Source organism: Lissotriton vulgaris, chromosome 1_1 (genome assembly GCF_964263255.1).
Source record: "Lissotriton vulgaris chromosome 1_1, aLisVul1.2, whole genome shotgun sequence".
NCBI classification, from domain to species: domain Eukaryota; kingdom Metazoa; phylum Chordata; class Amphibia; order Caudata; family Salamandridae; genus Lissotriton; species Lissotriton vulgaris.
The window spans coordinates 1,574,506,433-1,574,532,450 of NC_141685.1; positions in this window are offsets into that span (position 1 = coordinate 1,574,506,433).

A 26,018-nucleotide genomic window follows, 5' to 3' on the forward strand; every position below is an offset into this window, starting at 1 on the left:
TCTTGATATCGGAATTAGCATCCTGGGCCTCCTCAGTGCGTGACGCTGCCCACTCCTCTATCTGTGGGCTCTGCTGCAGTAGCCGTTTCTGTGAAAATGACAATTTGCTTTGGGTTCTGTCGCCCTTTCGCATCTTGTGGCCGATAGCATGCTCGTTGAGTGGGGGAGACTTATGTTCTGTTTGGTGCCCAGCTGTGCCTCCCGCTGCCTCACAACTGTGGTCCCTAGAGTGTCGGAGGGGGACGATGCCTATCTCCACCAACTTCGCCGCACCTCCAGACCCGGCCTAAACACCAGATCAGTACAGCCACACCTGGCGGCCTTTATCCAGAGTCGTCTCGTGACTGGCCCAAGGAGGCCTCTCGCGGCAGCAGCCCGACACCAAGTGAAAGCAGCACCAGAGGTACCAGAGGGTTGTCCGCTCCCCGTCCGTCTTTGTGTGGCCGGGTCCGGGGGAATGCAGTGTGCCAGGCGTAGCCCCTCTCACTGCTCAGGGAGCGCAATGCATCACCACATCGCCAGGCACAGGGTTAAAAGAGGCAGAGTGGCACGCGGCGTACCGGAGCGAGCAGTCTTACCCGGCCATACCCAGCAAGGGTGTTGTTCGCTTCTGTTTTGGGCCGTCGCCCAGGCAGATCAAGGGGACCGCCAGTCCGATGCCCGCTCCAGCCTCCGGGATACTCTCCGCTCGTCGTTATCGCTGGGCGGGAATGGAGACAGTCTCAGGGGGTCCGGACCGGAGAATCGTGGTGAGGGGAGCCGTCTGTTCGGCCAATGCGCGAGCGGCAATGTCCTCACTCAGCGTCAGGCTCGTACCAGAGGTCCGGCTCGTATCTCCTTCGGCGGCCGCACGCCGTTTTACGTCGTGCAGGCCTGTGCGCACGCAAGACCGCGGCTTATCGGCCTACAGTGCGGGGAAGCCGTCCGGTCTCTGCACTCTCCTGTGCGTTTTTCACAACTGCCGCTGTGGTTATCGCCAGTCGGCTACACTTTGGGTGGTCCGGGGAAGCAGGATTCAGGCTTCAAACAGTTCTCCTACTGCATATTTTTAGGATTATTGGGCCGTGCACGGCGGAGCCGCGGATGCAGGCGGCCATCGCGCTTGCTGGCTAGCTCCGCCCCCTTCTCGGTAGTAAGGAGTTTTTAGGGCTCAATGATGGGTAGTATATAGGAGTAGTAAATGAGTTTTAGTGGTCATGAATCCATGTTGAATAGGGATCGTAAGGGGTTTTTGGGTTCACAGATTGGTAGTCTATAGGAGTAGTAAGGGTTTTTATAGCTCAGGAAAGGATAGTGCATGAGGATAGCAAGAGTTCTTTTTGTTTCAGGGATGGGTGGTGTATATGGGTAGTAATTGGTTTTTAGTGTTCCAGGATGAGTGGTGTATAGGATGTTAAGTTGTCTTAGATATCAGGGGTGTTTTTTACAGGGTAGGAAAGTGTTTTAGGGTTAGTTGATTTGTAGTTTAAACTATTAAAGTTAGCGGGATACTGGCTCCCAGACACTGGCATTGGTTTAGTAAACAAGGGCAGAGGTTACTCTTTAACAGGAGAGACACATAGCAGCTGAGAAACGCAAAAACACTCAGTTCGCCATGCTGCCTGAGTGAAGGCAACACAAAATGGCGACGAGACAAAAAATGGCGGCTAAATACGGGACAAAGTCAGAAATCGGAGAACCTCAGACCCTCCTTTTGCCATTACTCAGGCAAGACGCAAGACGCAAAGGACTCAAGTTAGTTTGAGTCGATGTCAATGGCCATGAGGTCATCGAGCTGTTGCTGTAACATCATTCTAATATTCTCTGTTTTCTGTGACACAGGCTTTGGAACACACATAGTAGCACAAAGACCACAGATAGCAGGGACACACTGTACACAGAGACAACAAGAGAAAATGATGGCCAAGACCATTCCAAGGAAAATTAGTATCTTACATCCCCATGTGGACAGTAGTCCCCAAAACCATCCCATCACAGACCAATATCCTGTGTCCTGGTGTATAGACTCTGAGATAATATGCAACTTGGAGATAGCTTGGTATACTGTAGGGGAATTATCAGGAATGTAAATGCAGCAACTAGACCCGATCAATTTACAGACTCCTCCTCGATCTGCAAGGACAATGTCTACAACCATTCGGTTCTGCAACGTCATGAGGCGATCCGCCTGAAGTTCGGCTGTCAGATTACTCAAGGCTCCAGAAGTTACGTTTATGGTAGCCTCAACAACACAAACTAGCTGTCTCTGCTATTGGCCATTGGGCCCCAGAAAGGAAGTAACCCTTTAATAAAGTCACCTCCTTCTTGTCCTTCTGTGTCTTTCGAATCAATAACCCCTCTGCAATATCTCTTTCTATGATGACCTGAATGAGCAGTATATGTTGGAGGAAGAAGAAAAGCCACTTAGCAAGTTCCTGAAAAGTAGGTAGGAAGCCACGTATAGGCTCTATCATGGTAGATAAAATATGTGCTTTGTGATGGCACCAACGGGGAAGATTTCTGAGGTGAATAGACATAAGTATCCTATTGAATTTTAACATTCTGACCATTAATCTGTAGACAGAAATTACCTCGATGAGGTACAGTCCAAATTGGTGGGGATCTCCTTCGCCTAGCCTTATCTGTAAGGCTAGTAACATAACGTGTTACATTCCAGCCATCATAAGCTCTTTTCTCATCCACGGAAATCTTACTAATCACAGCAATTCTAGCCATGGCCACTATTCCCTTTATCAAAGAGCTGTGACTAAAATCTGCTCAACCACCATATGGACTACCAGGAGGATACCGTAGTTGGTTCTGATAAACATTAGAAAACATAGCCAAATAAGCCCAAGCGGAGCCTTTGTAGGAGAATGGAAGGACTAAATATGGCATCCCTCTCTCTGTATTATTGGGCATGAGCCCACAGACCCAACAATCAGTGGTGTTCATTACCAGTTGATGCTGATGCAATAACTAAATAAATGAATTATTAAAGTATTCTGTTCTCCTAATCTGCTCATGTTCTGGGAGTGTATGAAACCGATGTGGGGAGGCATTGATAGGGAAAGATAAGGAAACAGAAGTTGGAACAGGTGCTTGCTGCATAGTATAAACAACCCAACTTACACACGCCAACAAAATACATAGACATATTAAAATGCATAAGGTTATGCCATACGGACTAACCTATAATTTTTTTACATTTACTTTTCATTTTTCTGTTCTTATCATTAATTTCCACTTTAGTATCCATACTCCAAAGCGTTGCTCACGGCAATCTTCCTAGACCACTTAGCTGTGATTATTAGCCGTCCTATGACACTGCAAGTCCTGCAGACCTACTGTCAGCACTCAGGTCACAGCTTAAGACTCCTACCGTGACCCTGCAACTTGATGGATGTGGAAAAAAAATGTCTCTCATACAAAACGTAATCAGAAAATGAAAAAGAAAAATTCAATTGTCTTTCATTATTCTTGTTCCTAAATTGTACCGAGTCTTATTAGGGATTGTTCGCTCTTTAAACGAAGTTTCTGGGTTCACTGTGTTCAATCGCAGATGTGATGGTACAGCTTCTTGCAACACGTCGTCGTCTTCTTTCTCAGAGTTCGTTTGATCCAGGCGTGCACTACTAAAAGGTACAAATCGAGGGACCCTTTCGCCGTCACTGTCGCTCATGCCCTTACGAACCCACTGATCAAAAGGTAGAGGCAAAGGTACCCTCTTGCAGTGCACGCCATGGACCCAGTTCTTTTTCCCAACGACCTTTACTGCTGTACGTGTTGCTAACAAAACTTGCTGAGGCGGGCCCCAACAAGGTTCCAGACTCTTTTTCCGCTGGAAATTCTTCAGGCAGACCCAGAAACCGGGTTGGATGGAGTGACCTCGATCCGCAGAGGCCTCCGGCAGAGCGTTTTGAACCTGATGAAGAACACATAATTTAGTGGTAAGATCATGCAAGTAGCCAATCAACATTGGGTATGGGATGTCTGAATACTTTTTAGGCCGAGGGACTCTCCAGACATTAGCTGGGCGCCCAAAAATGACCTTATATGGGCTGAGTCCTAAACGAGAATGCAAAGTAGTTCTCGTAGATAAAAGTGCCAAAGGTAAGGCATCAGGCCAAGCAAGACACGTGCTGGCCTGAATCTTTGCCAATTTAAACTTGAGAGTGCCATTATAGCACTCTACCAAACCTGCTGACTGAGGGTGGTCTGCCGCATGGAACTTCTCCCTAATACCAAGACCTGTACACACTTTCTGCATGATTTGGCCCACGAATTCACTCCCATTGTCACACCAGACAATGCGCGGCAAACAGAACCTCGGGAAAAACTCCCTCAAAAGGACTTTGGCAGTAGACAAAGCAGTATTGTCCTTTAGGGGGTAGGCCTCTATCCATCTGGAAAAGGCACACACCACCACCAGAACATACTTGAGGTTATTACAATGATCCATATGAATGTAATCGATTTGTAATAACTCGAAAGGGTACGTAGGGGGAGCAAAATGACCTGCTGGAGTTGGGGTTCCTTTTCCTGGATTATGCATTAAACAAACAAAGCAATGCTTCACCACATTTTCCGCACACTTAGGAATTCCGTCATTCTGCCATACTGGAGCCCGATGTTTACATATGCCTTTTGCACTAATGTGGGATGGACCATGCACCATAGTAACTACAGGTAGTACATAGGCGTCTGGTAACAGCCAACGCTGATGCTCTGACAATTCCGTCCAACACCCTGTCGCGTCCAACATTCCAGTACTTTCTTTCCACTTACTCAATTCCATCTCAGTAGCCTCTTCTTGAATCGTTCTCACACTTTCTATGGCGTCTTCACACATTCCTCCCTCTCTGACCCATCTTGCAGGGCCCGCAACACACATGCGACTCATAGCATCTCTCGTTGTTTCTGTCGCTACCTCATCTGCAAAAGCATTCCCGCGACCCACATCATCAGTAATCTTCTTATGAGCACTACACTTGATCATTGCTATTTGGGTAGGCAACGCAAGTGATTCGAGAAGGTCAGTTGCCAACTGACCATGCTGTATCCTAGTCCCATGGGAAGTAAAGAATCCTCTTTCCTTCCACAAGCGACCGAAGCTATGAGCCACACCAAAAGCGTATTGGCTAGCAGTGTAAACATTCACTCTTTTTCCCTTAGCCAACACACATGCTCTCGTTAGGGCAATTAGTTCAGCTGCTTGGGCTGAATTCTGTGGAATGCGTGCTGTCTTCACTACCGTATACAAGGTAGTAACAGCATAAGCTGCAGTCGTCTCGCCATTTGGAAGATTAAAACAAGACCCATCCACCCATACGATCCCATCCGGGTCCACAAATGGTGTGTCTTTTAAGTCTATTCTGCCTTTCGTTTCCTCCTCTGTTCGAAGAAAACAATCATGCTGTTCTTGAATGCCTTTCTCATCCGGAATGGGCAACAATGTTGCTGGATTCAAAGTATTACACCGCTTGATGTGTTTATGGCTAGACAAGAGCGTCAGCTCATATCCAGACAAGCGAGCACACGTGAGGTGTTGTGTTTTCGTTCTATTTAAAAGAATTTATACTGTATGTGGTACCATAACAACAAGAGTGTTATCTAATACCAATCCATAAGATTGCCGAATTGAGAATGCTGCCGCTGCTGTAGCTCTGAGACAACTAGGCAATGCCTTGGCTACTGGATCCAACGTAGCCGAAAAATAGGCACATGGCCGTTGTTTGTCTCCAAATTGCTGTGTTAAAACTGACAACGCGCAACCCTCTCTTTCATGAACGTAGAGTGTGAAAGGCTTACTGTAATCTGAAGTACCTAACAAAGGGGCAGAACACAAACCAGTACGTAAGTCAGAAAAACTCTTTTGACATTCATCTGTCCAAAGAAGAGGTTGTGGTGTATCTTTCAAAGTGAGTGCCAACAGAGGTTTAGCCAACAAAGAAAAATTCGGAATCCACTGTCTACAATAAGAGGTAATGCCCAGAAAGGCACGCACCTCCCTTTGTGTGCACGGCACAGACATTTGTGCAATTGCTTGAATTCGTTCTGGGGTCAATCGTCTTCCCTCCTTCGACAAGAGATGACCTAAATAGGTGACCTCTTGGTGGCAATATTGCAACTTAGAGGGGGACACCTTGTGATGTAGGCCAGACAAATGACGCAACAGCGAAACAGTCACATCCTTACAAACGTCCTCTGAATTACCAGCAACTAACAAATCATCCACATACTGAATAAGAGTTGCACCTGGGGGTAAAATGAAAGTGTCAAGCTGGGATTTCAAAGCCTGACTGTAAATGGAGGGACTCTCACAATGGCCTTGAGGTGCACGTTTGAATTTGAAAACTTTGGCCTCCGAGAGAGAAGCCAAAAATATCCCTACTTTCTTCAGCAATAGGAATGCTAAAGAAAGCTTTTTTGAGGTCAATAACCGAGAACCATGCCGCTGAAGTGGATATCATAGTAAGCAAGGCAGTGATATCTGGGACAACAGGAAACTGGGGAACAACAATCTTGTTGACCTCCCAAAGATCGATCACAAAACGATGTACAGGAGGCTGAGAAGGATCAGTGCGTTTAAGAACAGGTAGAACAGGACTGTTGCAAACATTACCTCTGGTCTCTTCAACCACACCTTTCTGAACCAAATCATAAATAATAGCCAACAAAGCTCGTTCACCATCATTGGAAATCTTATACTGGGTAATGCGCGGTAATTTAACATTAGGCTTAATGGTAACCACGTAAGGTGGAATCTGGAGCAAACCAACATAATTCGGACCCATAGCCCAAAGCGTAGCAGGAAGAGACTGCAATTCAGGCGGGAATCGATCTTTAGATAAATACATAGGAGAAACTAATTTCTCACCCAAGGTAAGATGCACACCAGAAGGGGAACAATACAACGTTGCATGAAGACGTTTCAACAAGTCCAAACCCAACAAGTTCTCTCCGCAACCAGTCGTTAGAATAAGCAGAGCTTCCAAATCGTAAGGACCAATCGCAAGAGGCAAAGGACAAGAAACCGGGTTAGCAACTGGGGCGCCAGAAAATCCTACAAAAACGTTCGTTAAGCCATACAAAGGTGCCCCAGGGAGTTTGGAATGAATGATAGAACTTCTCATTGCACCAGTATCCAAAAGAAATGGCTCTGCAACACCCAATGCAACATAAGGCCCATTCTGATCCACTGGAACTGATACAACTCCCTTACTTTGTCCATGGCTGTCCTAACTAGAATGAAAATCCTGAACCTCACCCTCAACACAATAATCGTCATTATAATATTGCGCAGACTGAGTATTCTGTGATCAAAATAATTTAAAGAATTCTGAGGGAGAAAGGAACGCTGTCCTTGAGGCAACGCACCTCGCCCTTCACCTCTAGGCGCTGATTGAAAACCACCATGGCCTCGTGGCCCTGGGAATCCACCATTACACTGCAATAAAACCGGACAGCTATTCTTAAAATGGCCTTCCTCTTTACAATAGGCACATTGATTAGGACCAAAGGTCGCGGAACAAAAGGTTCAAGTTTCTGTAACAACCTCTGAAGCTGGGGAGGCTGTTGAAACTGGCACTGGCCAGAACGAGGGGGATAAGCCTGCTGAAGAAGAACTTTCATTTTTAATTCCTTAGTCTTCTTCTCAACCTTATCTTTCTCATCTTTCTCTCTATTCTTATAATACTGAGCAGTGGCTAATATCTGTGCAGACGAAGAAGCAGCCCATGAACTTTCGGAGTCTTTCAACTTATGCGATAATTCAGGAAGTAGATTAAATACAAATTTATCCACAAATAATCGCTGTCCACCTTCAGTACTCATATCCTGACCAATGTGATCAATAAACGTCTCCTCAAAACGAGTAAAAAAATCGGAGACACTCTCATCTTTCTTCTGCTTACAAGCAGCTAACTTATCCCAGTTAATGCGTAAGGCAGGCCTCATCGTCTTCATTAAAGCGATTATTCTACCGGGCAATTGTGTAATCAAATCATCCGGCTTGGCACCACCCACCTGTGCTGCATCTGCGGCAGCAATAGCTGCCCAATTACCACCTAAAGCTTGGTCGTGGTCCTCCCTACAAATCCGAGCCCACAATGCTTGTGGAACTACATTCCCCATCAGCATGTCAATATCGGCCAAATTCATAATACATGCATCAACAGTCTGGGACAGCTCTTTATAATATCCAGCAGGATTTTTACGAGGGTCCGGTAGAGACTGTTTAAGTGCCAAAACTTCAGATCGTTTCCAGGGAACCTCTTCTCTCCATACTGGAGGAACTTCCCTCATAGGATAATTTTTCGTTTTCTGTCTAACTTCAGGATCAGGTTCAAGAATAGTCTGAGAAGAATATAAAGACCTGAAAGTAACAAGTGTCTTTACAGCGACCTCAACCTCGGAACCCACAATAAGTCCTTTATCAAACCTATCCTGTATATCTAACAGACCCTGAGGAGTTAAATCCAACTCCATATCCTCCCATCCTTTGACAAGAGCTTCACACATGACATTGAAAACATATCTCTGCATGGGCGCATTCCACTGGAGAAAGGTATTCAGAATATCAGGTACTCTATACAGTGGACCACTCATGATCCATTTATGAGCAAGAGAGTCCAATGCAACTCGTTCGACAGAATTTGGAATTTGACTACGGGGTTGCCTTCGAGAAAAAGCAGGAGGCCTATTAAAAGGCCCAAAGAGGGGGGGAAATGACCGGAAACAGTATCAACCAACCTATTACGAGTTGGGGAAGAAGCAGATAGTAAAACAGGAGATGCAGTATTAAGCAAAGGAAGAGAAGGACTAGCCGTTACAAGAGGAACCAAAGATGAAGGAGACTGTGGTGCAGAAGTTGGTGGCAAAGGAGGTACAGGTAGCAATGCAGGAAGGGGCAATTGCGGAGGAGCCGGACCAGCTGGCTGAACAACAGGTTGCTGGGCAGGTGGCAACAATAAGGGTGCATTGGCACCTGGTACATAAGGCGGAGGTAATGTCAATAAATGGGACATCAAGGGATCTTCGTCAAGATCCTTACTCTGTGGAGAAGTAGGCAACACAGGGTAGCATCTATCTATTGCCATACGATGTTGTCTGTTTGAGACTTCAATCGCTCGATCAGTCTCATTGCCCTTAAACTGTTGGGCAGCCTGTATGATTGCCATATCTTTCGCTTTTCTATCTCTTTTTGCCTGCTTAATTTCTCTCTGTTTGGCTTCTTTACGCCAAAGGCAGAAAGAGTCAAACATTGCCAGCCGGGCTTTTCTCTTAAACAAAATTGTTTCTAAATTATCTAATATATCAGGCTCAAAGCTACCATTTTGTGGCCATCGTAAAACACCATCTTTCTTCGTATATTGGATCCATGCTTCATTAAAGGCAATGGGACCAACACCATGTTTAGAATAGAGCTCATAAGTGGGAGTTCCAACCGGAGGAATCGGACATGAGTCCTCGAGCCGGGAATCCCTATTACAACCAAAACAACAAAACTTCCTATATCCGCTAAAACCAGGTATCGTAAGTTCACTGGTCCGTTTACCAACTTCAAGGAGTGAAAACAAAGTAAACAGTACAAATGTACTCAACCCTTGGCTTCGGCTATTGCAATGGTCGAATAACAAAATTCAAAAACAAAACTAAGAAGTGGGCGCTACCCACAAATACTTAACTAAGTGGTCTTCTCACTCCAACAGAGGTCCGTCTAACGTCTTGCGATACCAGTAATCACCAGAGGGTCCAAGGCAGGGCAGCAGTCAGGGCGGCAGTCGTCAACAGCCGTCGGAAAGGAGTAGCCATGCGGCAAAAGACCTTCAGTCCACTTCGACATACAGGGGTCGCTTGACGTGGCTCGCGAATCCTCCGGAATTTTCTTGCGGGGCTTCTGACGACCCTCGGGCTGAACCGTTACCACTGAACCCGCCCCACATTGGGCGCCAGTTGGAGAACCGGGCCTTATGGGCCTGGCGGCGCAGGGCACGCCTTAAATCCCCGAGTTCACCTGCCTTGTCGAACAGAGACACGAGACACTCTGTTGAGCGTGGAAAACCAGGTTTATTAGCTGCAGCCAAGCACAGTTATCCTAGAGGTTACACGCAAGGTGGGTTCTGAGTAGACTGCCACTTGAATCCGTACAATCTTTTATAGGAAACACATTTACAGAGTTTCCTGCTTACACATACAAAACGAACCAATAAGAAAAGTTGGAAAACAAGTTATCAGGTGTCTCAAATACGCCCCTCTCTCGCAGACCCCGTGTGTTACCCCTCCCAACAAATTAATCTGTGATAGTACCGACAATCCAATTTGCAGGTGGCAGGACGTATTTGTGTGCCTCAAAGGATAGTTGGGTAACAAGAGAATACAAGGAGAGAATAGAAAAGGCCAGTCGGTTAAGATAATATAAGGAAAGAATAGGAGAAGGCAAATAGTCAGTCGAGACAGGGATCAATCAACCCAGACATGGATTAACAAACTCGGCCAGACCCTGACATCGGTTTCGTAAACAAGGGCAGGGGGTTACTCTTTAACAGGAGAGACACGTAGCAGCTGAGAAAAGCAAAAACACTCCGTTTGCCGTGATGCCTGAGTGAAGGCAACACAAAATGGCGACGAGACACAAAATGACGGCTAAATACGGGACGAAATCAGAAATCGAAGAACCTCACAAGGAACAGCATCATTCTGGTAGTTTTGGGGGGTGATTTGGTTTATGGGTTTCAGGAATGGGTCGTGTATGGGGATATAAAGGCGTTTTAAGGATGCATGAATGAGCATATATTACAGTAGCAAGGAGTTTTTAGGGCTCAATGATGGGTAGTATACAGGAGTAGGAAATGAGTTTTAGTGGTCATGAATCAATGTTGAATAGGGATCATAAGGGGTTTTTGGGGCGCACAGATTGGTAGTCTATAGGAGTAGTAAGGGTTTTTATAGCTCAGGAAAGGATAGTGCATGGGGATAGCAAGAGTTATTTTTGTTTCAGGGATGGGTAGTGTATATGGGTAGTAATTGGTTTTTAGTGTTCCAGGATGAGTGGTGTATAGGATGTTAAGATGTCTTAGATATCAGGGGTGTTTTTTACAGGGTAGGAAAGTGTTTTAAGGTTAGTTGATTTGTAGTTTAAAATATTAAAGTTAGCGGGATACTGGCCCCCAGTGCCCCCGCTGATTGATACTTGGAACTGAATGAGTCTTCGATGGGTGTGCAGATAGTTCCATGATACCTGGCGTATATAAATATCTTTGGGATGGCACAATGTCTGGGACACTGAGAGAGGGCTGCGGACTTCACCTGGGGTAGCAGCCCTTCTGGAAGTTGATCTGGCAGCACAGTTAGTTGGGGAGGCCAGGTTTGTTCCATGAGCAGAGGACTATCCATCTACACCACAAGTCATTGCCCTGAAGTACGCTGCCCCGGAGTCACTTGCAGCCATAATTGCACTTCAGGGGGACTATAGTTAGCGCTGCTTTTTCTGGCCCGACTGCTACTTGACTTGCAGGAGTCGCCCGAGCCGAGACAATGGCGGCTACCAAGGCAAAAAAGGAGCGCTCTCTGCGCGACTTACTTCTCAATAATACAGGAGATCCCCAAAGTCTGGGGCAGGCCGAGGTTGAAGAAGGAGCTGAAGTTGCAGTGACCCATGAATTTTTGCAATTTTTGTTCGTTTCTCTTCGCAAGGATATCATGACAGTAAAAACTGATCTGCAGATAGACTTGAGAGAGATGTGGCGTGATGTTAATGTAGTCAGAGAGAGGGTGGCCACCCTGGAAGAAAACTTGGTGACTAGAGAGGAGGAATTTGCAGTGATTCAACAAGAAGTTATCCATTTACAAGACCAGCAAAGCAATCTCCATGCGAATGCAGAGGACCTAGATAATAGCTCTAGGTGAAATAATATTTGTATCTGTGCGGTCCCTACCGGAGCAGAAGGAGCAGACCTGGAAGGGTACGTGCAGGCCTTGTTTAACACGGTTATGGGCTCTTCTGGAGAGAATGTGATTAAAGTGGACTGATGTCACCGGCTAGGCCCACCTCACCAGCCATTTGAAAGTGGCCCGATACATCCAATCACTACAATTTATAGATCACTCTCCACAACTATCTCAGGATCTTGTGGCAAGCACTCTACAGAAGAGGAGAGACTTTTGCCCTGTGACCACTCATCTGCGCTCCTCTGAAATGGCATATTCTAGGGGCCACCCCTTTTGCCACATATTTCGATACAAACTCTACCAACTTCGCTCCTTGGCAGAGACCTGCAAGCTGCCTTGATAACCAAGCAGTGCAGAGCTCCTCTGCTGAGGAGGGGGTTCCACTTGGTTGCCGCTGTGGTTCTAGAGCCGGATTCAGATTTGACCGCCTTTGCCGTGATCCTGCTACCATCATCAAAGTAAGGTTGGCAGTGATCCATTTATTCTCTGGCGCTGATGGTGACGTTACTGATCCTCCAAGCTGAAGTTTTCCTAGGTGATAGGGAAATTGCAGTGTAGGACTTGGTGGGGACGGCTGACTTCGGTGCCAGTGAGTGTCTCTTGCCTTCTTGGTTTCCCCCTCCTATATGGACCTCACATCACTGATGGACTTTGAATATCCTTTGTTAGTTCATATATATTTTTTTCCTTTTGAGGGGTCGGCCTACGTCCCACGAAGTGGGCATGGCTTAATAGTCCTTTTCTGAGGGCTTCGAAAATTGTACCTACCGAATTCCTGAAAGAGCGTGATTTTTGCTGGTTTTTGTTGCCAGCTGCATGGCAATTGGCCCTCGCATGCATGTGTTTTTACAAGAGAGCACGCAATAGGCCATAGGCGGTAGAGTAGCTCCGCCTATTGCATATTCCGTGCGGACACGCGCAGCAGAAGGGCATATGTTTTGAATGATCCCGGCTTGACAGCCGAGATAATTTAAAACATATGCTCGCAGTGGTGCGTGCCTGGAACCATTCAGGACCTTCTAATCATGCACATTTCCTGTCTGGGAGGCTGTCAGCGCGTGCATCACGCACAATAAACTGTACTTAAGCTGTGAGTTTTGACAGGATGCTTTTCATAGTGGGTTCTACTTGGAATGGATTGGAAGTTTAAACGTGCGCTCTGGTCATGTAACACGCAGGGGTCTAAAGCAGCGTGCTGAGGTGAAAGAAGGGGTCAGCTAACCTGTGGCAGAAAGTGAACTACAGACGCTGTTGTTGTAGGGGCTGCCGTGCGCGAGGATGAAACGCAGGGCAGCACGTTGTGCAGTGTGGCAGAGGGTTACCTGCTGTCTCCTGCGGCGGGAGCAGTGACACCAGCAGAGCCCCATGCCCGTGTGCTCCCGCGGGGGCTGGAAGTCTCGCAGCTGTCAGGACCTTCTGACGAAGCACTTTCTCGCTCCCGTGATAGCGCTGCGGCCGGTCCAGAGTGCACCTAGCCGGCGGGTGGCATTCTTGGCATCGGGTGCTGCGTCTGCCTCGTGGCTCTTGGCTTCTGTGGCACAGCTGCGGCTAGAAATCCCCACAGCTCTCACTCTGTTTCCAGGAGGCTGTTCGCAGCCCCAGAGCGGCCAGCGCTGCCCCGACCGGCCAGTCAATAACAGGGCAACCCCCGCCCTCGCAGCATTTGCCCTTTGGCTGTCTCCTTTTACGAGGTTTGGAGATTATTTAGGAGGCGCCGTCCCTCCTTAAGGTGCCAGCTCTCGCTTTAAGGGACACTTTCCCGCTTTAGGAGGAACGGTCCCGCATTAGGGTATTTTTCCAGAAAAAGACTATCTATTGTTCTTCCACAGCCAGTTCTTCATAGTGCATTAAAATCGATCTCTATCTAGCCCGGAACATTGTCAAACCCGAAATGCCCCTCTATTTTTTTTTTTATCGTTCGACCATGGGAGAGGTTGGCCTATCCCAGTTGGCTCACCCGGACCCTGCCTGCACCCCGGCCTCTCCAGAGTCACTCTCCGCTCATCGGAAGCAGAGTCCGGGAGGGGAGCCGGGCGTCTCGCCAAGGACCATGATCCCTGAAACGAGTTATTTTCAGCTCAATGTGGAAACACTGGAATAGTTAAACAAAAAAAGGATATATCTCCCGAAGGCATTGCTAGCTCTAACTTCTAAAGAGTTAGTCCAAGAGGCTGGGCAGAACGAGCTCCAGCAGATTCAGACTTACTGGTATACTGACCCAGAGTTTATCTGCACCAATGCATTCTGGTACTTGTAGTACTTGTCTTCACTTAGTACAGCCAGGGCTCCAGACTCAGGCTCCACATGGGGCATATAGCGCTCGTTTGTTAAGGCTGCAGTGCTTTAAATGGGCCGGAACTGTCTGGTGCTTTTATGTTCAGGGGCAAGTCACTCATTAATGCTTTATAGTAAAATAATGCTGTGGGCACCATTAAAACCTAGAATTATGTTAAATGAGGCTGCACCTTTTTTTGCGGGGGGCAGGGTGAACTATTTTCACTTCACCTATTGTCTATCGTTTACTAGCCATGATGAGGCATTTTCCCTACATGTTGCGCACTACGTATTAGAAGCCTTATGATAGTGGTTATACACGTATGACATTTGTAGAGTGGTGATATCGTTTACATTACGAGCCATGCAATTTGAAATAATCCTATGTGATTTAGTACAAGACTTCATATTTCTATTAAGTGTAGGTGCCATGTATAAAATGATACACCCTTATTTTACACTGTCGTTCAACTTCATAATATTCAGTCGTGCCACTTAATGAGTGTTTCGCTGTTATTTTTGTGGTAATTGTTGTAGATTAATGATGTGGACCGACAAGCATGAACAAGGAAATAATGTAAACAATCAGTGAGTGCAGAGTGAGTGGAGGTGCAGAGTGAGTGCAGGTGCAGAGTGAGTGCAGAGTGAGTGCAGGTGCAGAGTGAGTGTGAGTGAGTGCAGAGTGAGTGCAGAGTGAGTGCAGGTGCAGAGTGAGAGTAAGTGCAGAGTGAGTGTGACTGCAGAGTGAGTGCAGAGTGAGTGTGACTGCAGAGTGAGTGTGAACGCAGAGTGAGTGCAGAGTAAGTGCAGAGTGAGTGCAGAGTGAGTGTGAGTGCAGAGTGAGTGCAGAGTGAGTGCAGAGTGAGTGCTGAGTGAGTGCAGAGTGTGTGCAGAGTGAATGCAGAGTGTGTGCAGAGTGTGAGTACAGAGTGTGAGTGTAGAGTGTGAGTGCAGAGTGTGAGTGCAGAGTGTGAGTGCAGAGTGAGTGTGAGTGCAGAGTGAGTGTGAGTGCAGAGTGAGTGTGAGTGCAGAGTGAGTGCACAGTGAGAGTGAGTGCATAGTGAGAGTGAGAGTGAGTGCAGAGTGAGAGTGAGTGCAGAATGACTGCAGAGTGAGAGTGAGTGCAGAGTGAGAGTGACTGCAGAGTGACTGCAGAGTGAGAGTGACTGCATAGTGACTGCAGAGTGAGAGTGACGGCAGAGTGAGAGTGACTGCAGAATGACTGCAGAGTGAGAGTGAGTGCAGAGTGAGAGTGACTGCAGAGTGAGAGTGACTGCATAGTGACTGCAGAGTGAGAGTGACTGCAGAGTGACAGTGACTGCAGTATGTTAGTGTGCAGGGTGAACAGTGTGTGAGTGTGCAGGGTGAGCAGTGTGTGAGGGTGTAGGGGCAGTGTGCGAGTATGCAGGGTAAGAACACTCAAACTAAGTCCACCACACACACATACATAAGACCACCCACATAAGACCACACACACCACATACACACCACACACACACACCACACACAAACACCACTACTCACCAACCCACACTCACCACCACATACTCACCACCGCACACTCACCACCAGACAATCTCCACCACACACTCACCACCACACACACAACCACACACACAACCACACACACACCACACACACACCACACACACACACACACACACACCACTCTCTCACCACCACTCTCTCACCACCACTCTCTCACCACCACACACGCACCACCACTCACCACCACACACTCACCACCACACGCTCACCACCACACACTTACCACCACACAATCCCCACCACACACTCACCACCACACACGCAACCACACACACAACCACACACACAACCACACACGCAACCACACACACAACCACACACACACCACCAGCCATCAGCGCACGCTTTCACCAGGCACAAACACCACCATCCCTCAGTGCGTGCTTTCACCGGGCACAAACCCCACCAGCCATCAGTGCAGGCTTCCACCAGGCACACAACACCAAACGTCAGTGCATGCTTTCACCAAACACACGCACACCACCAGCCATCAGTGCACACTTTCACCAGGCACACACAACACTAGCTGTCAGTGCATGCTTTCACCAGGCACACTCACCACTAGCCGTCAGTGCACACTTTCACCAGGCACACACACCACCAGCAGTCTGTGCATGCTTTTACCAGGCACACACACCACCTGCCGTCAGTGCACGCTTCCACCAGGCACACACACCTCCAGCCGGCAGTGCAAGCTTCCACCAGGCACACACACCAACAGCCATCAGTGAACAATTTCTACAGGCACACACACCACCAGCCATCAGTGCACACATCAATTGTTAACACATCCACAATTAACTATTGTAGCAATCGCAGTATTGTGCACTTTACTTTTAAACATATTCATCTAAAGGGCAGCATGTCACCATTGCTACAATTCCAATCCAACCCACATAATTCCACTACACACCACATGCATACACTCCATAACACATGGCTAAAAGACATTGCCATTTACAATGCCATTAGCTCTAACTCAAATAAATCCGAGACCTATTGCATTTCCAATGCTTGCTGTAATGTTGGAGTTGTTAATGTGTTGTTTGGGGTCCTCCTCCAGGGACCCAATTGTTTCGCGTTTGCTACTTTCACTTCCCATTGACTGAACGTTCCACATACAACGCTTCTTTAACACCTCACTTGGGATCAGCAAAGCACGATTTTGGCCTCTCAAGAATTGCCTTTGTTCCTATGCCTGGAGAGACTAAGATAGTCAGCCTCAACGTGCAAGGCCTTAATAACCTTACTATGAGAAAGGCGGTATTATCCCTGTAAGGGCACACTTTGGGGGGATATGCTTGTTTCAGGAGACACACTTACTCCCAAAATATGCACACAGAATGCATGCTAGAGAGTTACCGCAGCAATTTTGGTCTTTCAAGAAGGGCAAGAAAGGGGTGGGGGGGTGGCTAGTCTGTTTTCCAAGCACTTCACTGGTACTGTAGCCGAAATTACGGGTCGCATATTGGCCCTCTGTGTGCAGATGGATATATATTCCATTTTACAATGGCCTCGATTTACTCCCCCAATGAACATCAAGAGGCCTTTTTAATGGATGCCCTAGCCAAGGTACTTACTCCCCAGACACGGCTGAGGTGGTGGGCAGGGATTTGAATGTAGTAATGGATGCAGAGTTGGACCACTGTGGCCAGAGCGTTGGTGGCCGGGAATGGATGGTAGAATGTGGACTGCGGGATGTGTGGCAAGCCCTACACCCTGGATAGCAGGTTTATAACCTTTTCTCCGCTGCTCACAAGACTTATGCCCAGTTGGACCATTACCTAGTCTCCACTTCCACCTGGGAACATGTTTGATCCTCTACAATTGAGGCCTATTCACTTTCAGATCATGCGCACATAACGTTATCGATATACACTTCTCCTACCCAAAAATGGCCCGCTTGTGGTGCCTTCAAGAGACGATGTTGTCGTCCCCAGCAACAAGAAACACACTTAGGAACACTAGATGAGAGTATTTATCATTAAATGATGATGGCTCCATGGTTCTGTCCTCGGTTTGGAAGGAAATGAAGCTGGTAGCGCTGGGTGCTTTTATAACTAGGGCAACATATGACAATAAAATGAGGAAGGCTAACAGAGAAGAGCTTGATATAAAGGTATCTGGAGACAACTTAAACGAGAGCGGCTTCACCTCAAACGCCTCGATTTAGATAGGGCTGAGCATGTGTTAGTACATTTGAAGCATAAATATTATGTAGGAACTAAAAAAGGGGGCTGCATGTTGGTGCACTGTCTACGTGGTAAGCAATATGCACAGGCAGGTAAAGTGGTCCATAGTGATGCAGGAGCGGATACCACCGAAGCCATTGGTATTGCAGACACTTTTCGGGCTTACTGCTCAGAATGATATGCAAATGATGCTTCAATCTCCACGGATCCAAAAACCTACTAAGATGCAGCTGCGAATACCCCTATTACGGCCGGTGCTGCCGCAGCCCTTGATGAACCTATTCGCACTGAGAAAGTGATCTCAGCGATCATGCATTTGTAACCCCTTAAAGTGCCCACATCGGATGGGTTCTGCACCACCTTCTACAAGACCTTTTGTCTGGATTGAGCCCCCAAACTCACACCTTTTTAATTCCTTCTCTGAATTAGGTACCCTTACCGAAACGATGCTCCAAGCCTCGATTACAGTCATACCGAAGCCGGGGAATGACCCAAAACTTTGTAGCTCATGTCGCCCGATTTCTTTATTGAATATAGACGCAAAGTTGTATGCTATCATTTTTGCTCAGCGCCTCGATTCCCCAATGCCCGGCTTTGTCGACCCCGACCAAGCAGAATTTATCCCAGGTCGAGAGTGTGGTGACAACACCAAACGCCTTTGTCATCGGATAGACAAAGTTCAGTGTTTCCGCGAGGAGGCTTTGCTCTTCACAGTGGACGCGGAGAAAACTTTTGACAGGGTGTACTGGCCCTATTTGTTTGCCCTGATGAAGTTCCCCTAGAGGGAATAAATGAATTTTCAGACTGAAGTTTTGCCGAACATACGGACTCACAGTTGCATGCATGCAGGTGTTATCATACCTGCGAAGACTTCCATGGTATCCAGCGCAATGCACTAGATCACATTACCTATGAATAATTAAACTTGATGACATACACTGATGAAGTTATACGCCCTGATGAAGTTCCCCTAGAGGGAATGAAACGCATTGGCAGAGCGTTGTTTGCCATTTGATCTTGTGAAAAAACATTTGAAATAAAGGATTCTTTATATGATATTCAGTGTACTGGACTTCATTGCCTGACACATCCCCACTTGTATTTATCTATCTGGATCTGGAACACAGAGGCGTCACGCAACGGCTGGCGCTGGGGAGTACTGCGTAGGACAAGGATTTGTTGGAACTAGCATGAGGTGCAGACCTAAGAGTCCGCCGTTGGGATTGTGTATTTATTTTCCTCAAGTGTACTAGAGTGGTCGCCAGTAGGTAGTTATAGTTAGGACCTAGTTTCCATAGGAAAATCAGTTTTTCTTTTGCCAATATGTTTGCCGCCGTTAGATGAATCTTCACTAAATTTTCAAAACTAATGGGGCTCACCAGTAAGCTCCTTTCTTGTAAGCATCAGGGTGATATGTCAAGCGGGGGCTGAGAAAAAAGGGAGGCCCCAAAATGCATTTTATCTATGTTAATTTCCATAGGAAATGTTTGTCGCGGCGACAGCCTGAAAAGCTGAACTAAATTACACCAAGTTTGGCAGAGAGGTAGATCTTTGTCCAGGGTGCCCTCTTTGCTGTAAATAGTGTAAATCCATTCAGTAGTTCCTGAGAAATTCAAAATAAAAAATATTGATATCTGGTGACCGCGGTGGATCCGTGAATCCTCTCAATCATGAGCTTGTCTCTTATTAGCTGCGAACACTTCTAATCAAGAAGTGTTGGTAACCATCTTTTGGCTCGGTTGAACCGAATCACAAGCAAAAAGGTCTAAAAAATGATTTAAAAAAAGAAAAGGGGGCAGGGTAGAAACACCCTGACCCACTAGGCCTGGTCAGGGCATCCCATAGGGACCCCCAGGGTCCAAAAAAGCATGTTTTAAAATATTTTCAGCTGGATTCGCGTACGGCTTGCGAATCCCGCAGAATTTTGTTTTTAAAAACGAAGTGTGGTCTCCTGTGCTTTCTTGCTTTTAAGCCCCCGGTGGGCCAGGTCCCAAGGTAATGTTTTATTGGTATGTGGGGGCCCGCGGGGGACCCCACAGCCCCATGGAACGCAACCTCCATGAGGCCTTGTTAATAATGTGTGGGGACATGCAGCCCCCCACAGTCCCAGAGGCTGCCACCTCCCCAGGGCATTCCGTAATATTGATCGGGGGCTCACAGCCCCCCAAAGCCCCGGGAACCGCTACCTCCCTGGGGCATAAATTTGATTGATGGAAGTGTGGGTGGGCTCCTGCCCCTCCGCACACCGCCCAGGGGACCACTACCTCCCAGGTGCTTTAGTTATGATGGGAGGGCGGCCTCGCGGCTCCTCTCCTCGAGCCCTCTATGGCCCTGGGACAGCCCAGGGCTGGCTTCAGCAATGTCCCGATGTTCCCACCTACAGGACATTGCAGTTTGCTATGGAAGGGCTGGAGCAGAGCAAACACTGCTTTGCTTCATGGAAACAAGAGCAGGAAGCCAGCTCTCACTTCCATGAAGCAAAGCAGAATTGCTATTGGGCAGAGGGAGCTGCATTTTCCCAAAAGCAATGCCGGCTCCTGCAGAAGGTGGGGAGTCAGCAGGGAGTGTGGGTCATTGGGGATCCCCCTATAGTCCCCCACGTTAAGGCCAGGCCCTGGGGGATGGGATATCCGGGACCAAAAGAAGGCCAGGGAAGGGGGGCCACGCGGCCCCCCTTCTGTGTAATTAAAACAAAAAAATTAAACGAGGCAATCCCTGGGAGATGGGGTCCCCGTGGCCAATTATGGCCTCAGGAGGGGGCTGCACGGCACGCTACTTTAAAATGATATCTTTTTTCAAGAAAATAAAATATATGGCAATGCCCCGGGGGATGGGGTCCCCAGGGCCGAAATTGTCCTCGGGAGGAGGGCCACGCAGCCCTCTTCCCGCTTAAAGAAAAAAAAAATTATATAGCAGACCTTGGCGGATGGCGTCCCCAGGGCCAACAAAATATTGAGAGGAGGGCCATTCTAACAAAAAAAAAAAAGCGGGCATCTCGTGGGATGCCCCGCCCCCTCCCTGCACCACTCTGCAAACTTGTCTCCTGGCGTGTTCTGGGTTGGGGGATGAAGTCCCCTAGAATCTTATGGGTCCCTAGAGGCCAACTAGGCCACCAAGTACCTCTAGTAAGCCCCACACAGTGAGATGACTGAGAGGTGGTCTGAGGCCATGCCCCTTTTTACACCACTCTGCAAACATGCCTCTTGGCGCACAGCTGGTGGGGTGATGAGATCCTCTTGTGTCCTGAGGACCTCAGGGCTAAAGTGGACTTCTTCCCCCGAGTAGCAGTGCGCCAGGAGGTGTGTTTGCAGAGTGGTGTAAAAAGGGGACGGGGCCTCAGACCACTCTCAGCAATCCAGCTGTGTGGGGCATACTAGAGATAGAAAAAGGGCTAGTTGGCCCCCGGGAACCTCCGGGAGGCAAGGGGACTTCATTCCCCAACCAAGAGCACGCCAGGAAGTGCGTTTGCAGATTGGTGCAAAAAGGTGGTGTGGCCTGGGTCCATCTCTCAGCAATTCCACTATCTGAGGCTTACTGGAGGTGTTAGGTAAGCTAGTTGGCCCCTAAGGTCCCCCAGCATCGAAGGGGACTTTAATCCCCATCCAAAAACGCACCATGGAGCACGTTTGCAGAATGGTGGGCAAAGGGGACATGGCCTGCTATGAGACCATACCAATGCTGCTGTGTGGGACTTAATGGAAAAATTAGGAGGGGTAGGTGTCCCCCATGAAGGTCCTTGGGGGTCAACTACCCCTCCCGTTATTGCAAAGGAAAATAGATAGCCCTGAATGAGTCACTCGCAGATGCCGTGGGAATACTCGAGAACTCTATTTTCACCATTGGAATTTAAATATTGTTCCCTTTATTGGTACAGAAACTTCATTTTTTTGTTGTAAATGTAACAGATAACCAGCTATTTATCACTATTTGATAGCAGTGTTGTTTTAGAGATGGTTTGTATTTGTTCAATCCTGGCATTTTCACGTTCATGCAGAGTAAGCACAGATTGTTCTGAGTGCATCACAATATTGTTTACATTTTATTCAGGTAAGCTTTCAGATGCATTTTGGTTACAAAGCTTTTCTTGCCTAGTATCAGAGCAGATGCTTTGTTGTTGTATTGAATGAGATTTCAAGGTAAAATGCTTGAATTAATCCTTTGCTGAAAAATAGAGCATTCAGCTCTGGCATTTAGATGTATTCCAGTTATTGATTTAAATACAATTGTTACAGTTTTATAGTTTTGGAAATGTATTAGACTGCTGTATGAATGAATGAATTACACACTTGGTATAGCGCATGGCTACCCTAAGGTATCCCAGCACTTTTAACCCAGGGCAAATCACCGCCACTCATCGGAAAAGGAAGGTCTTAAGTTGTTTCCGAAACACAAGGTGGTTTGGTTGAAGTTGGATGTTCTCTGGTAGATTGTTCCAGAATTTGGCCGCTTGAAGGAAGAACAACCGTCCCCCCATTTGGGATCTTTTGATCCTTGGGACTGTCAAAAGATTAAGTTCACTCAACCTAAGGGCTCTAGAGGGTCAATAGGGGCAAAAGAGTGGGCACAAAATAGCAGGACCGTTATTTGTGATAGACTTGTGGGCCATGCATATGGCCTTGAATCTTATCCTCTCCTGCATCGGGAGCCAGTTTAGGCCACGCAGAGCAGGCTTCACCGAGCTGTGTCTAGGTACTTTGGCTAATAGTCGGGCAGCGCAGTTCTGGACTGACTGCAGGGTTTTGATCGTGCCCATCGGGGCTCCAAGATAAAGTGCGTTAGAGTAGTCCAGTCGAGAGAGGATCAAGGAGGTTCAAAACATTCCTTAGTACCTTGATCAGGCCAAAACATGTTGCAGCAACCTTCCTTGCCTGCACCTGAAATCCGAGAGAGGGATCAAGCCAAACTCCAAAACTCTTGATTTGTTTTTTGGGGACAGGGGGGGATCCAGACAGCTCGGCCACCATGGATCGAGATTCATGGGGGCCTTGTACCCCATGATCATGATCTCAGTTTTTGTTCCATTCAATTTTAGAAATGAGGCTTCCATCCAATCACAAACCCTTGTGAGACAGGGGGACAGATTGTTTGTTCCAGAGGTCCCAGCCTCAGATCTAGTTAAAGAGACCACTAACTGAGTGTCAGCGGCGTAGGTGACCAATTTAATTCCCCAGGGAAGCACCACCAAAAGACAAAAGACAAAAGTCATAAATGGCAATTTGCATGCATTAGTTAATATTGAAGTTGATGTACAATGTTGGAATGTCCCATCTCACAAAGGAGTGAGATGAGAAAAAGCAAAGGTACCTGTCACACATGACCCAAGTGTTATTGGCCATGACAAGTTGGGCTAGTCAACAAAAAGGCCGGAGGCCTGTGCCTCTGGGTCATTTGGTATACACTAGCACATATGTCATGTCTATTTACTTAAGCTAAGCATGCCGTTTATACCAGCAGGCTGCATTTAGCAACACAACAAATAGGCGACAAGGGGGTGTTTTCATATCCCACCAGTGCACCCGATCTGGTGCGCGACTCATCTGCATTAGGCCACATCATGGAGCTGCCTGAAAAACTTGTGTATCACTTCTGGCAGCTGGTAGTGTCCCTCTTATCTTTCTGTACTTGCTGCACACAGCACGCCACACCGCCTCATACTGGAGCTTCATAGTCCCTTGTACGTCACTGCTGAAGGCAGTGGAAGCTTTCCTCTCTGCTTCCTAGCTTTAAATTGTGCCACAGTCTGCAGCTGCTCATGCCTATTTGAGGCGGGCTGCATCAATCATTCTCCTGATCGTGTTTCTCTGGACCAAAGAGGGCATTTTTGTATGCTCCTGATTGGCGCTGCCATCACACCGCTTCTAGTCCAATACAGGCAAGTCTTCCTCTCTGTTTCCTGCTTCCTCCGACCTGCTCATAAACAAGAGGTGCCATCATTCATAAGCTAGGGAAATCGGTAGTGGTAGAAGGCCTGCCATTTACCTACACTATCTGAAATGTGCTCTCACTGCACACTTTGAACCACTTACAAATCCTGAAAATGAATTATTACTTCAATGACAAGCCAGGCAACTTAATGAGAATAGTTTTTATGTGCAAATAAAAGAACTTGCTAGCACATGCTACTTATGATGTGATTCACACACAGGTCATCCAGTGTTGCGCAACTCTTAAATTAAGGGAGAACATTCTATAAGTCCCAGGGATGTCAATGGCTGATATATTTACAATGGGGAGATCAAACGAGATTAAAGTGTGCGCCGCACACATGGAAGCAGCTCTATAACGCAACAAAGAGACTGAGCCTATCAATGCGGTAAGGATTGGTGGAACAGACAAAAAGGACTAACCCAAGTTTACCACGAGCTCCAAGGTGGACCTTACCCTCCTGCGGATTGTGCCCTGCCCAGGACAAGAGATGTACTGCCCGGGTCAAGAGCAGTACTGCCTAAATCATTTTCCCAAAGTATATCACTCCTCAGCATCACAAAAAGAGGAGAAACCCAAATTAATCAATACCCCTGCAGTCAACTGAGGCCCCAGAGGACAATGAAGATCTGGATGATGAAGATGTGGAGGGAGCGGTCCATGTCATGCATGCTATACAACCAGGAGAGTACCTCCAATGGCCAGTTCCCAAGTGCACAGTCCTTCATTCTGGCCACCAAATTCCAGCCCTGATTGACACAGGTTCTTCGATAAACATTCTTGCACAGTCTTAGCTGGAGCCCACCATCACACAAGTGTGAGCATATGGATCTTCAACAGCACTCCCACTGGCAGGGGGTTTCACCACAAACATTGCATGAATCACGTTCCACATGTGCCAAGGTATATGTCACCAAGAGTGGCTTCTGATTGCCATTGAGCGGTCACACAGGGGCGAGACTTCACATGGTGTATTTTTCTCTTAGTGTGCATTTGGTGAGTGAGGACAATTTGCTGAATGAGTTCTTGCAACTTTTCTGAGGCATTGTTTGTCTAAAAGACTGTCTCATCCACTTCCACGTAGATAATAAAATCCAACTGGTGGCACTGAGTAACTGCTGGGTGGCTGTCCATCTATGCCCCAAGAGTAAAAAAGAATTGAGGAAACAGGAACAGGTGGACACCTGACCTGACTGTAGATGTTATTGTGGCAGAAGTGAGTGGTTCGAGATGTTCTCAAAAATGGATCTCCAGAGCAGGAAACCATCAGGTGTTGTTGGCTCCAGAGCCATCAGTACTTTCTCCACACACATGGGTCTAAGAAGGTACAGACGCCAAAGTTCCAGGGTGTCAAGTGCAGCTGAAATTTTTCAGGACACTATCAGGGGCCTGATCTTGAAGGGGTCATTAATATCAGTGATCACATGCTACAGGCCCCAAGTGTTTGAACAACATGTTGATAGGCTGAAGGCAATGTTCAAATGATTACAGGACAGCAAACAAATCTTACTCCATGAACAATTTGCTTTTCTCCAACAAGAAATTGCCTTCTTCGGATAATGATTCTCTGAACACTGGGTTATGCTCAATCCTGCAAAGGTTCTGGATATTCAAGCAGCCCCAGCTCCTACCAGAGTTACAGGAGCACACATCCTCTTGAGAGATTTCACCTACTGTGGCCTATTCATTCAAAACCTGACCACACTCACACCCGTCTTCAGGAACTGACCAAAGCAAATGCAGTTTGGGGATTGGTGCCTGCCCAAGAGGGAGCGTTCCAAGCAACAAAACAAGCCCTCTCAGCACAAACCATTCTGGCTTACTTTGCCCCTTGCCATGAATCAGTTTTCTGCAGATGCCAGCCCTACTGGCCTCGGGAGCGTATTTTCACAAAAAGCAGGATGATGGTGAATCTGCCCCAGTGGCATACAACAGTCATACTTTAACAAATACAGAGAAGCGCTACTCTCATATTGAGAAAAAAATAATTGCGATACACTGGGGGTGTCGCAATTTTCACCTTTATCTTTACGGCCACCCTTTTACAGTGCACACGGACAAAAAACCATTCATACCTCTTTTCACAGGATCCTCATCAAAACCACCTCCTTTGATCGAGAAATGGATCCTTCAGTTATAGGAATACCC